This window comes from Euprymna scolopes, chromosome 15 (genome assembly GCF_053919585.1).
Source record: "Euprymna scolopes isolate OS-2025 chromosome 15, ASM5391958v1, whole genome shotgun sequence".
In the NCBI taxonomy this organism is placed as follows: Eukaryota; Metazoa; Mollusca; class Cephalopoda; order Sepiida; family Sepiolidae; genus Euprymna; species Euprymna scolopes.
This window is the reverse complement of record NC_136496.1, coordinates 97,010,972-97,023,461: the sequence shown is the minus strand read 5'-3', so window position 1 is coordinate 97,023,461 and position 12,490 is coordinate 97,010,972.

Below are 12,490 nucleotides of genomic sequence, written 5' to 3'. Positions count from 1 at the left end.
GTAAAAATATATTTGGAAAAATATTGTTTTGACCATTTTTCATATTTTTTTAAAATTTGTACTAATTTCGACATAAAGCGTAAGTACGTAATAATGTTTTCACCTGAAATGCGTTGGTTTAAGAACTCACTAATATACACAAGTACCATTCTGTCTTAACTTCGAGTTCTTGCTTTGACTAGTTTTATCGCTCATCATCACCAATATTAACATATGGAAACAGTTAATGAGAAGGGGGCAATAACTCTAAGTATGACTGAATTATCGTCTGCTGAGTACTTGGATTATGGTCACGGTTTAACTCTCAGCATTAAAGTTTCTTTTTACCTTCATAGGGTTTTGTGTAATATGGTTTTATTTATTAGCGTAGTGGCAGCTATGGGGGTCGTTAATAAATAAAGCTGTATCACATGAAACCGTTTGAAGGTAAGAAGCGACGGTGTTTTTGCAATCGTCGTCATTGTGCTTGTGCTGAGGGACTTAACTACATTTAATCACTCAGTTTTTCATACGAGAATTTAGGACTCTAAAACCCAACAACTGTGAAGATCTGTTTTTTTTTGGGGGGGGGAGGGGGGTCGACAATATTTTATTTAATAATAGGATGGTGTTTTTTTTTTTTGTTTGTTTTTTTACAATATTTGTTTCGTTCGTTTATTCAGATTATTTTGTAAATAAAAGTATGCATTTAATTTTTAAAATCTCTAATGTTTACAAAACAAAACATTTTGTAAAAAAACGTTTTGGTACTCCATGCACTTATTGACCCGTGCTGCTGAGATAATAACGTTATTATTTAAAAATCCATTCTTAGCATGGGGAGGGGAGGGTGTTTTGTACCTATTCTGTACTTTTACCTTACAACTGAATTAAAAAACGTATCATAAACCTTTAATTAAACTTGGAAATACGATTTTAAAAATAGCGCTCAGACTGAGCGCCGCTCCGCTCAGTAAGTGCAAATAGCGGATCCGGATCAGTAAGTGCATTAGTACCAACTTTTTTTAATGTGCGTATAATAAAAAGTTATTGTAAATAAAATTGTGTTTTTAAGTTATTATCCAAAATTTTGTAAATAACCCCCCCCCCCGCCCCTTAAAAAAATCTAAAACAATGTGTGGACAAGTATATCTGTCATAATTACAATTGTAGTTAGAGTCGGCCGCCATTATGAAACTAAACCAAAAAAAAAAAAAAGCTCCTTCACTCGTGGTCTTTACATTTCGGGTTTGGGTACTTGTGCAGTTTTCCATTGACATTAAAAAATGGAAATATTTTTAAAAATATATATATATATTGTACGTACTCGTCATGGGATAAAGTTTTCCTACAGAAAAAATCACGTAATTTCATCAAGTATTTATTTTTTTATAGCGAAAAAAGAAAAAAATCAACGCTACAAGCGAGTCATTATTAATTAAACAGAAAGTTCAAGTAGGGGGATTTCCCCCTTTTTTTTTTTTTAAGCGAGGCCAAATTTCGCGAATTTGGCCTTTTTTTAAAGCAGTTTGGCCTTCAAATTTCTGTTTGGCCTTTTTCTTCACCGATGAAATAAAAAAAGCAAATAAAAACAACGCAATAAAACTTTTAAAAATACGGCACACCTTTGTTGTTCTTGTTTGTTTTTTTTGGTAATTTTCCTTATTTTTTTATTTTTTCAAGATAATACTATTAAATGGACACTATTATGCCAAATTAGCCCAGCCCCCCCCCCCCCAAAAAAAAAATGCACAAAAATTCGAGATTTAAGGTTTTGACGAGATAATTTAGCGAATTGTCCGGACTATTGCGAGAGAACCATCCATTAGTTTTTCCTGAAATTTTGCCACAAATTGTATTTCAATACATAGGTGTGCATAGTAACAACATTTTTTAGCCGAAAATTCCCGTTGCGTCCCCAGATTTCATCGGTGAAGAAAAAGGCCAAACAGAAATTTTGAAGGCCAAACTGCTTTAAAAAAAGGCCAAATTCGCGAAATTTGGCCTCGCTATCAAACGATTTGACCTTTGAGAACTCTACCAAACTCCTCCTAAAATTTTGGGTCTAAACACGTGATATTTTAGATATAGATTCCTTGGACATGGATCTAACTTATTACCTTTACTTGATCCCTAAACAATAAATGTTAAGAAGTCATAATAGGGGTCAAAGTTTAAAAAATTGACCGTTTTTTTTTCTCAGCATTAACCTCAAAACACCTGGGCAACGCCGGGCACCGATTGCTAGTCTATATCTATCTATCTATATCTATCTATCTATCTATCTATCTATCTATCTATCTATCTATATCTATCTTCTATCTATCTATATCTATCTATCTATATATCTATAAAAACAGAGATGTGTGTGCCACAGACGATTTCTGATTGGTTAATCCAATAATCACATCTCCTAAAAAAGTATAGTTCTTACGCTCTTAACTTTACCATAAAATATTTTGGTCTTATTTATTGTCCATCTTGGAAGGGTTTAATTTTTTTCTAACTTGCGATTTACAACTTAAAAAAATACGAAACTAACTTACAATCTAACAATCGAACCGCCGTGATGGCCGCCATTATGAAACTAAACTAAAAAAAAAAATACGCGCGTTCACTCGTTTTTATGTGCTTTTTGGGGGGGGGGGGCTAATTTGGCATAATAGTGTCCATTTATTAGTATTATCTTGAAAAAATAAAAAAATAAGGAAAATTACCAAAAAAAAAACAAACAAGAACAAAAAAGTGTGCCGTATTTATAAAAGTTTTATTGCGTTGTTTTTATTTGCTTTTTTTATTTCATCGGTGAAGAAAATGGCCAAACAGAAATTTTGAAGGCCAAACTGCTTTAAAAAAAGGCCAAATTCGCGAAATTTGGCCTCGCTATAAAAAAAAGGGGAACCCCCCTACTTGAACTTTCTGTTTAATTTCGCTTCTATCTAATATAAAATATATTGTACGTACTCGTCATGGGATAAAGTTTGCCTACAGAAAAAATCACGTAATTTCATCAAGTATTTATTTTTTTATAGCGAAACAAGAAAAAAATCAACGCTACAAGCGAGTCATTATTAATTAAACAGAAAGTTCAAGTAGGGGGATTCCCCTTTTTTTTTTTTTTATAGCGAGGCCAAATTTCGCGAATTTGGCCTTTTTTTTTAAGCAGTTTGGCCTTCATATTTCTGTTTGGCCTTTTTCTTCACCGATGAAATAAAAAAAGCAAATAAAAACAACGCATTAAAACTTTTAAAAATACGGCACACTTTTGTTGTTCTTGTTTGTTTTTTTTTGGTAATTTTCCTTATTTTTTTATTTTTTCAAGATAATACTATTAAATGGACACTATTATGCCAAATTAGCCCAGCCCCCCCCCCCAAAAAAAATGCACAAAAATTCGAGATTTAAGGTTTTGACGAGATAATTTAGCGAATTGTCCGGACTATTGCGAGAGAACCATCCATTAGTTTTTCCTGAAATTTTGCCACAAATTGTATTTCAATGCATAGATGTGCATAGTAACAACATTTTTAACCGAAAATTCCCGTCGCGTCTCCAGATTTCATCGGTGAAGAAAAAGGCCAAACAGAAATTTTGAAGGCCAAACTGCTTTAAAAAAGGCCAAAATCGCGAAATTTGGCCTCGCTATCAAACGATTTGACCTTTGAGAACTCTACCAAACTCCTCCTACAATTTTGGGTCTAAACACGTGATATTATAGATATAGATTCCTTGGACATGGATCTAACTTAAAGTTTAAAAAAATTGACCGTTTTTTTTTCTCAGCATTAACCTCAAAACACCTGGGCAACGCCGGGCACCGATTGCTAGTCTATCTATCTATCTATCTATCTATCTATCTATCTATCTATCTTCTATCTTCTATATATCTATAAAAACAGAGATGTGTGTGCCACAGACGATTTCTGATTGGTTAATCCAATAATCACATCTCCTAAAAAACTATGGTTCGTAGGCTCTTAATTTTACCATAAAATATTATGGCTTTATTTATTGTCCATCTTGGAAGGGTTTAATTTTTTTCTAACTTGCGATTTACAAATTAAAAAAATACGAATCTTACACAATCTTACAATCCAACCTACGACATCCACGGCCGCCATTATGAAACTAAACTACAAAAAAAAAAAAAAACGCGCGTTCACTCATGGTCTTTACATTTCGGGTTTGGGTACTTGTGCAGTTTTCCATTGACATTAAAAAATGGAAATATTTTTAAAAATATATATATTGTACGTACTCGTCATGGGATAAAGTTTTCCTACAGAAAAAATCACGTAATTTCATCAAGTAGTTATTTTTTTATAGCGAAAAAAGAAAAACATCAACGCTACAAGCGAGTCATTATTAATTAAACAGAAAGTTCAAGTAGGGGGATTTCCCCATTTTTTTTTTATATAGCGAGGCCAAATTTCGCGAATTTGGCCTTTTTTTAAAGCAGTTTGGCCTTCAAATTTCTGTTTGGCCTTTTTCTTCACCGATGAAATAAAAAAAAAAGCAAATAAAAACAACGCAATAAAACTTTTAAAAATACGGCACACTTTTGTTGTTCTTGTTTGTTTTTTTTGGTAATTTTCCTTATTTATTTATTTTTCCAAGAAAATACTATTAAATGGACACTATTATGCCAAATTAGCCCCCCCCCCCCGAAAAAAAATGCACAAAAATTCGAGATTTAAGGTTTTGACGAGATAATTTAGCGAATTGTCCGGACTATTGCGAGAGAACCATCCATTAGTTTTTCCTGAAATTTTGCCACAGATTGTATTTCAATACATAGATGTGCATGTGCATAGTAATGTCGCGGCTTGGCCGCTAACAAACAACAACAACAACAACGACGGCATTACAAACGACCAGCAATTAATAGACTCTACCAAAATCAGCAGTAGCAAGTAAACAACAACAACAACAACGACGGCATTACAAACGACCAGCAATTAATAGACTCTACCAAAATCAGCAGTAGCAAGTAAACAACAACAACAACAACGACGGCATTACAAACGACCAGCAATTAATAGACTCTACCAAAATCAGCAGTAGCAAGTAAACAACAACAACAACAACGACAGCATTACAAACGAACAGCAATTAATAGACTCTACCGAAATCAGCAGTAGCAAGTAAACAACAACAACAACAACAACAACAGCGCGACAGACGACAACCAATTGAGGGCCTTTCGCCAAAATCATCAGCAGCAGCAATGTCGGCGGCTGTCACGTGATTACAGGGCCCCGTTGTAGAAAAGAAATTAAAAAAAAACATCTTTTCTACAACAATAACAAAAACAACAAACTTTAATTTCCTGGAAAAAACTTTGAAATACAAACAACGAAATCCTTCAGCATCGACTGCTCGTAAAGAACACATCCGGGAATTAATATTAACTGTTGTTTATAAATAGAAACAATTTCCTGCCCGTCCCCGGTATCTAGCAGCCCTCTGAATATTTTCGGCGATATTTTCGCCGCTCGTGGGCTTGGTTTTTTCGGCAAAGCTCTGCACTTGCTCACGGTTCCCTAACCGTTCGACGCTCGCGCAATCACTGTGACTCCAGTCTCACCACTGTAGCAGTCCAGTCCACCACCACTACAGTGGCTCCGGTCTCCACGCCGTAGAAGTCCACTACCACTACAGTGGCTCCGGTCTCCACGCCGTAGAAGTCCACTACCACTACAGTGGCTCCGGTCTCCACGCCGTAGAAGTCCACTACCACTACAGTGGCTCCGGTCTCCACGCCGTAGAAGTCCACATCATCACCACGACTCTGGCCTCCATGTCGTCTGTACCTTTCATACACTGACTTCTTCCTTCAGTGTCAGTCCGATCCGAGCGTCCGTCCGTACTTGATGAACACTGAACCCTCAGTGTTGCTAATTCGTTCGTCTGTACCTCTCATACACTGACTTCTTCCTTCAGTGTCAGTCCGATCCGAGCGTCCGTCCGTACTTGATGAACACTGAACCCTCAGTGTTGCTAATTCGTTCGTCTGTACCTCTCATACACTGACTTCTTCCTTCAGTGTCAGTCCGATCCGAGCGTCCGTCCGTACTTGATGAACACTGAACCCTCAGTGTTGCTAATTCGTTCGTCTGTACCTCTCATACACTGACTTCTTCCTTCAGTGTCAGTCCGATCCGAACGTCCGTCCGTACTTGATGAACACTGAACCCTCAGTGTTGCTAATTCGTTCGTCTGTACCTCTCATACACTGACTTCTTCCTTCAGTGTCAGTCCGATCCGAGCGTCCGTCCGTACTTGATGAACACTGAACCCTCAGTGTTTGCTAATTCGTTCGTCTGTACCTCTCATACACTGACTTCTTCCTTCAGTGTCAGTCCGATCCGAGCGCCCGTCCGTACCTAGTGGATGCTGAAAACTCAGTGTTGCCAATTGTCCGTCCGTTCCTCTCATAGCCTGAGGCTAACGTATCAGTAACATCTCAGTCGGACCCAAGTCAAACAATCACCCGCATCAGTTACCACGCCGATTCCTCCGACGTCATTCCAGCTTACGGCGAACCGACAAGCATCCCCCTTACCGAATACACCGGCGACGGATCCCGGACCAGCATCGCCCAGTGAACAAATTTGCATTTGCCACCCTTTCGTTTGTTTAAATAAAAGGCGAATCTTCGTCTTTAAACTAAACCACCAGAGTTTGTCATTTCTTCTTTGTCCTGTTGTTTCATTCCTTGTCCTTGTGTCTGATATATATTTAGTTGCACGGTCAGTTGGCTAACCACCTTCAGGCCTCCCCGCAACAGTAACAACATTTTTTAGCCGAAAATTCCCGTTGCGTCCCCAGATTTCATCGGTGAAGAAAAAGGCCAAACATAAATTTTGAAGGCCAAACTGCTTTAAAAAAAAGGCCAAATTCGCGAAATTTGGCCTCGCTATCAAACGATTTGACCTTTGAGAACTCTACCAAACTCCTCCTACAATTTTGGATCTAAACACGTGATATTTTAGATATAGATTCCTTGGACATGGATCTAACTTATTACCTTTACTTGATCCCTAAACAATAAATGTTAAGAAGTCATAATAGGGGTCAAAGTTTATAAAATTGACCGTTTTTTTTTCTCAGCATTAACCTCAAAACACCTGGGCAACGCCGGGCACCGATTGCTAGTATATCTATAAAAACAGAGATGTGTGTGCCACAGACGATTTCTGATTGGTTAATCCAATAATCACATCTCCTAAAAAAGTATAGTTCTTACGCTCTTACCTTTACCATGAAATATTTTGGTCTTATTTATTGTCCATCTTGGAAGGGTTTAATTTTTTTCTAACTTGCCATTTACAAATTAAAAAAATGCGAAACTTCACAATCCAACCTCCGACTCAACGTCCGCCATTCACACAACAAGAAAGCAAACGCTGGAGAGATTATTAGTACTACTACTACTACAAACATTACCGCACGAAAACACGCGCACACACGCACACACACTCACGCCCACTACCGTTCTTGGCTACGTCACGTTGTTATGGCAACACGATAAATACACAGTAAATTTGATGTTCTTCATTTCTACGCAAATATTACGCAAATATAAATCATATAGAATATCTGTATGAATATAATTACACATAATAGTTAAATAAAGATGATCATCGTATAAAAGAACCGAAAAAGAAATTAATAGGGAATTTGTATAAAGTTGTATTTTCTTTTTAAATAAATAGAAAAAAGGGGTGTTGATAAGACTATCGATACTTATACAGTTTAGTGACGACATTAAAAAATGGAAATATTGAAAAAAAAAAATTATTGTACGTAACTGTTATAGACTGAAGTTCTCCCAAAAAAAAATTCACTTCATTTGATCAAGTAGTTTTTTTCTTACAGCGAAAAACAATTATTTATCACGACGACGTCAACGTGGCCATTTTGGAAATGTACCTAGCAGAATACCTCCATTTTAGGCCAAATTTCGCAATCTAGCCTTTTTTTCTCGCCATATTGAGATGCGCACAACACATCTGCAATTTTTTTACGTTTTTTTTCTTTTCTTTTTTTAAATCTGCAATTTTTTTGCGTTTTTTTTTTTTTTTAAATAAGAATACTATTGAATATGCAAAGAAATTGAAGAATGCAAAGAATTGAAGAATTTTTATACGAGATTATTTTCGAAACATGCTCAGTTGGACACGCATGGGATTGGGTCGCATGGATAACTTCGAAACTTCGTTTATTTACTTCTGTTACAAATTAAAAAAAAAAAAAAAAAAAAAAAAACACCCCAAAAATGGCATCTGTCTTCGCAAAAAAAAAAAAAAAAAAAAAAAATCTCATTCTGGTGGAGGTAAAAAAAGGGCTAGATTGGCCTAAAATGGAGGTATTCTGCTATGTACGGCAGTTACCTGCCCTTGGGAATTCCTGGGCCTGCAATAACATTTCCAAAATGGCCACGTTGACGTAGCCGTGATAAATAATTGTTTTTCGCTGTAAAAAAAAAACTACTTGATCAAATGAAGTGAATTTTTTTTTCGGAGAACTTCAGTCTATAACAGTTACGTACAATAAAAATTTTTTTTCAATATTTCCATTTTTTAATGTCGTCACTAAACTGTATAAGTACCAGACTATCAATACACACAAAAAAATATAGATTTATTTTTGGGTAAAGTTCCCCCGGGTTTTCCTTTCACTTCAGTAAATAATGGTCTTTTGTTATATATATATGGCGTACTATTATCCTTATATATATGATGTTTATGTTTATATATATGCATAGGTGATAGTGTCTGTGTGTGTCTGTGTGCATTTCCCTACGCTAAAACTCTGTCAATTTTAAGCCTACAGATTCGAAATTTGATATACAGGGTACTGAGATTTGGGAAAATCGATGTGATAGGTTTTCGACAGAAATTTGGCGATTAAGTGGTCAATATTCAACAATTAGACCTTTGAGAACTCTACCAAACTCCTCCTACAATTTAAGGTCTGAACACATGATATTTTATATATAGATTCCTTGGACATGGATCTAACTTATTAACTTTACTTGATCCCTAAAAAATAAATGTTAAGAGGTCATAATAGGGGTCGAAATTTAAAAAAAATTGACTGTTTTTTTTTTCTCAGCATACACTTCAAAACACCTGGGCAACGCCGGGCACCGATTGCTAGTATATCTATAAAAACAGAGATGTGTGTGCCACAGACGATTTCTGATTGGTTAATCCAATAATCACATCTCCTAAAAAACTATGGTTCGTAGGCTCTTAACTTTACCATAAAATATTATGGCTTTATTTATTGTCCATCTTGGAAGGGTTTAATTTTTTCCTAACTTGCGATTTACACATTACAAAAATACGAAACTAACTTACAATCTAACAATCGAACCTCCGACATCACGGCCGCCATTATGAAACTAAACTAAAAAAAAAACAAAAAAACGCGCGTCCACTCGTGGTCTTACATTTCGGGTTTGGGTACTTGTGCAGTTTTCCATTGACATTAAAAAATGGAAATATTTAAAAAAATATATATATTGTACGTACTCGTCATGGGATAAAGTTTTCCTACAGAAAAAATCACGTAATTTCATCAGGTAGTTATTTTTTTTAAGCGAAAAAAGAAAAAAAATCAACGCTACAAGCGAAATTAAACAGAAAGTTCAAGTAGGGGGATTTCCCTTTTTTTTTTTTTTTAAGCGAGGCCAAATTTCGCGAATTTGGCCTTTTTTTAAAGCAGTTTGGCCTTCAAAATTTCTGTTTGGCCTTTTTCTTCACCGATGAAATAAAAAAAGCAAATAAAAACAACGCAATAAAACTTTTAAAAATACGGCACACTTTTGTTGTTCTTGTTTGTTTTTGTTTTGTAAATTTCCTTATTTTTGTATTTTTTCAAGATAATACTATTAAATGGACACTATTATGCCAAATTAGCCCAGCCCCCCCCAAAAAAAAATGCACAAAAATTCGAGATTTAAGGTTTTGACGAGATAATTTAGCGAATTGTCCGGACTATTGCGAGAGAACCATCCATTAGTTTTTCCTGAAATTTTGCCACAAATTGTATTTCAATACATAGATGTGCACTGCATAGTAACAACATTTTTTTGCCGAAAATTCCCGTTGCGTCCCCAGATTTCATGTTTGAAGAGACGATTTTTTTTAAGCTGTTGACACACATGTTTTGGAAATCTAGCAAACATTATTTTTCCTGAAATTTTTTAATATTTAAAAATAAATTATGCCGGCTGATACACTTTTAAAACTTTTTTTTAAAGCTCGCAAGATAAAATTTAAAAATACTTATTTCTATATATATATATATATATATATATATATATATATATATATATCTATATATATATATATATATATATATATATATATATATATCTATATATATATATATATATATATATATATACGAAACTAAACTACAACTACTACTACTAGCCAGCACACACGCACGGTCCGTCACGTTGTTATGGCAACCAAATCCGCTGACGTACATAAACAGTAAACACACACAGTAAATGTGATTTTCTTCATTTTCTCATTTTATTATTTGGTATACTTTCTTTTACTACATTTTATGACAAGACTCCCAAATACTTTTGTGAATTATAGTTTTCGACTGTTATAAAACCTACCGGTATTCCGATAAATTAATTTTTCTTATGTTTATATATTATTCATCTACCCATTATCGTCTGCAAAATTTTTCTTCATTTTCCTTTCTGCCATTTCTATTCATTGTTTTTTGTTCTAATCTACATACAACTTATTTCATTCAATTTTAATCTACAAAAAATATCAATTATTGCCTGCTTTATAAAAATTTATTTTCACCTTTATTTTTACAATATTTCCTTTCTGCCAATTTATTTTTACATATCACATACTTACAACGTATTATCTGCACATTTACTTTATTTTACCATTATCTACACAATATTTTCTTTCCATCAAAAATTTTTTTAACTAGCACTTATTTACATCTTATAGTCTGCCTTTCTATCAAAAAAAATTTAACTATCACTTACTTACATCTTATAGTCTGCACATTATTTTTATTATAACATATTGATAATATTTTTATTTCCGTTAACACTTTCATTCATTATTTCTGTTTAACCTGCGTTTAATCAAACACTTTACAATTACCGTTTAGTCAATAACGACCTATTTTATTTTTCTTATCTTACACCTGATTACATCCATCATTCCCCTCCCCTTTACTTTTTTTCACGGTTTCTTATTTCTATTAATTCCCTGGATAACCACTGATTGGGTAATAATTAACTATTTCATGTAGAATGCGCCCTGCAAATTTTGGCTACAACTGGTGTTCTTTTTTTTTATGTTTTTTTTTTTTTGCGTTGTTCTGTTTGGTTGGCTGCTTTCGTTGTTATATATATATATATATTTCTTTTCTGGATCACCAATATGACAACACCAAATGCAAGTGCTTTTTTGTGTTTGTTTGTTGTTTTTTTTTGCGTTGTTCTGCTCGGTTGACTACTTTAGATGTTATTATATATTTTTTTTTTTTTTGCTTTGGATAAATAACATAACAACAAAAACAAATAACATTTACAAATAGTGATTTCTTCATATCATGAATACAATTTCTTCGCGACGGAAACTGTAAATCTACCACCAACAATATATATATGTATCTATACGTTTCTATACGGGCGTTACAGTAAACTAATACCGAAATTTCAGCGGCTGCGGCGGGGGGGGGGGGGTTTATTACCCACAAGTTCCAAACATTTAAAAACAATTCGAAATTTAATTTGGTTTTGTTGTCATATTATTTATCCACAAAAAAAAAAAAAAACACAAAAAAAATCAGTTCTAGCCAACATGTGGCCCTATAAGCAGGGCGCATTCTACATGATAGCCGCCAGTTGGCATGCAGGGGCCTCTTTTGTATATGTTCGCCAAAAAAAGTTATGTCTAATAAGTAACAAAAAAAAAAAACTCACCTTTTAGAAAAACAACATTGTATAAAAACCACAATATGTTTATTGGTTACAAAACGGGGGATCGATTTGGTATGACGTTGTAACTAAAAATTTATCAACCCTTAACAATTGTCGCAATAATAAAACAGACAAATCTTATTTTATAGTTCACATGAATTGTACCTAAACCCCCGAAATAAAATTAATTTTCCCTTTCTTTCTTTCATTTTACAGACTCAACACAATCTTGCAAATTAAGCAAGGTATTACCAGTTTTTAAAAAAATTACTGACCATACTTTTGTTAATTTTTATGTTAAAATATTTTCTACTTACAACTTTCTATTACTGACTGCTTGCTTACATTATTTACAGATTTAAAAAAATATTAATCTTGATTTTGAAATTCTCTTGTATTTAATATTTTTAAACATTTTTGAACGAATTTAACCAAACGATTGATTTGAATACTTTCGTCAGTCCATTTTGCATTACTTTCATTACACTTATATTACTGCTGTTAATTTGGAGAACATTACTATCAATT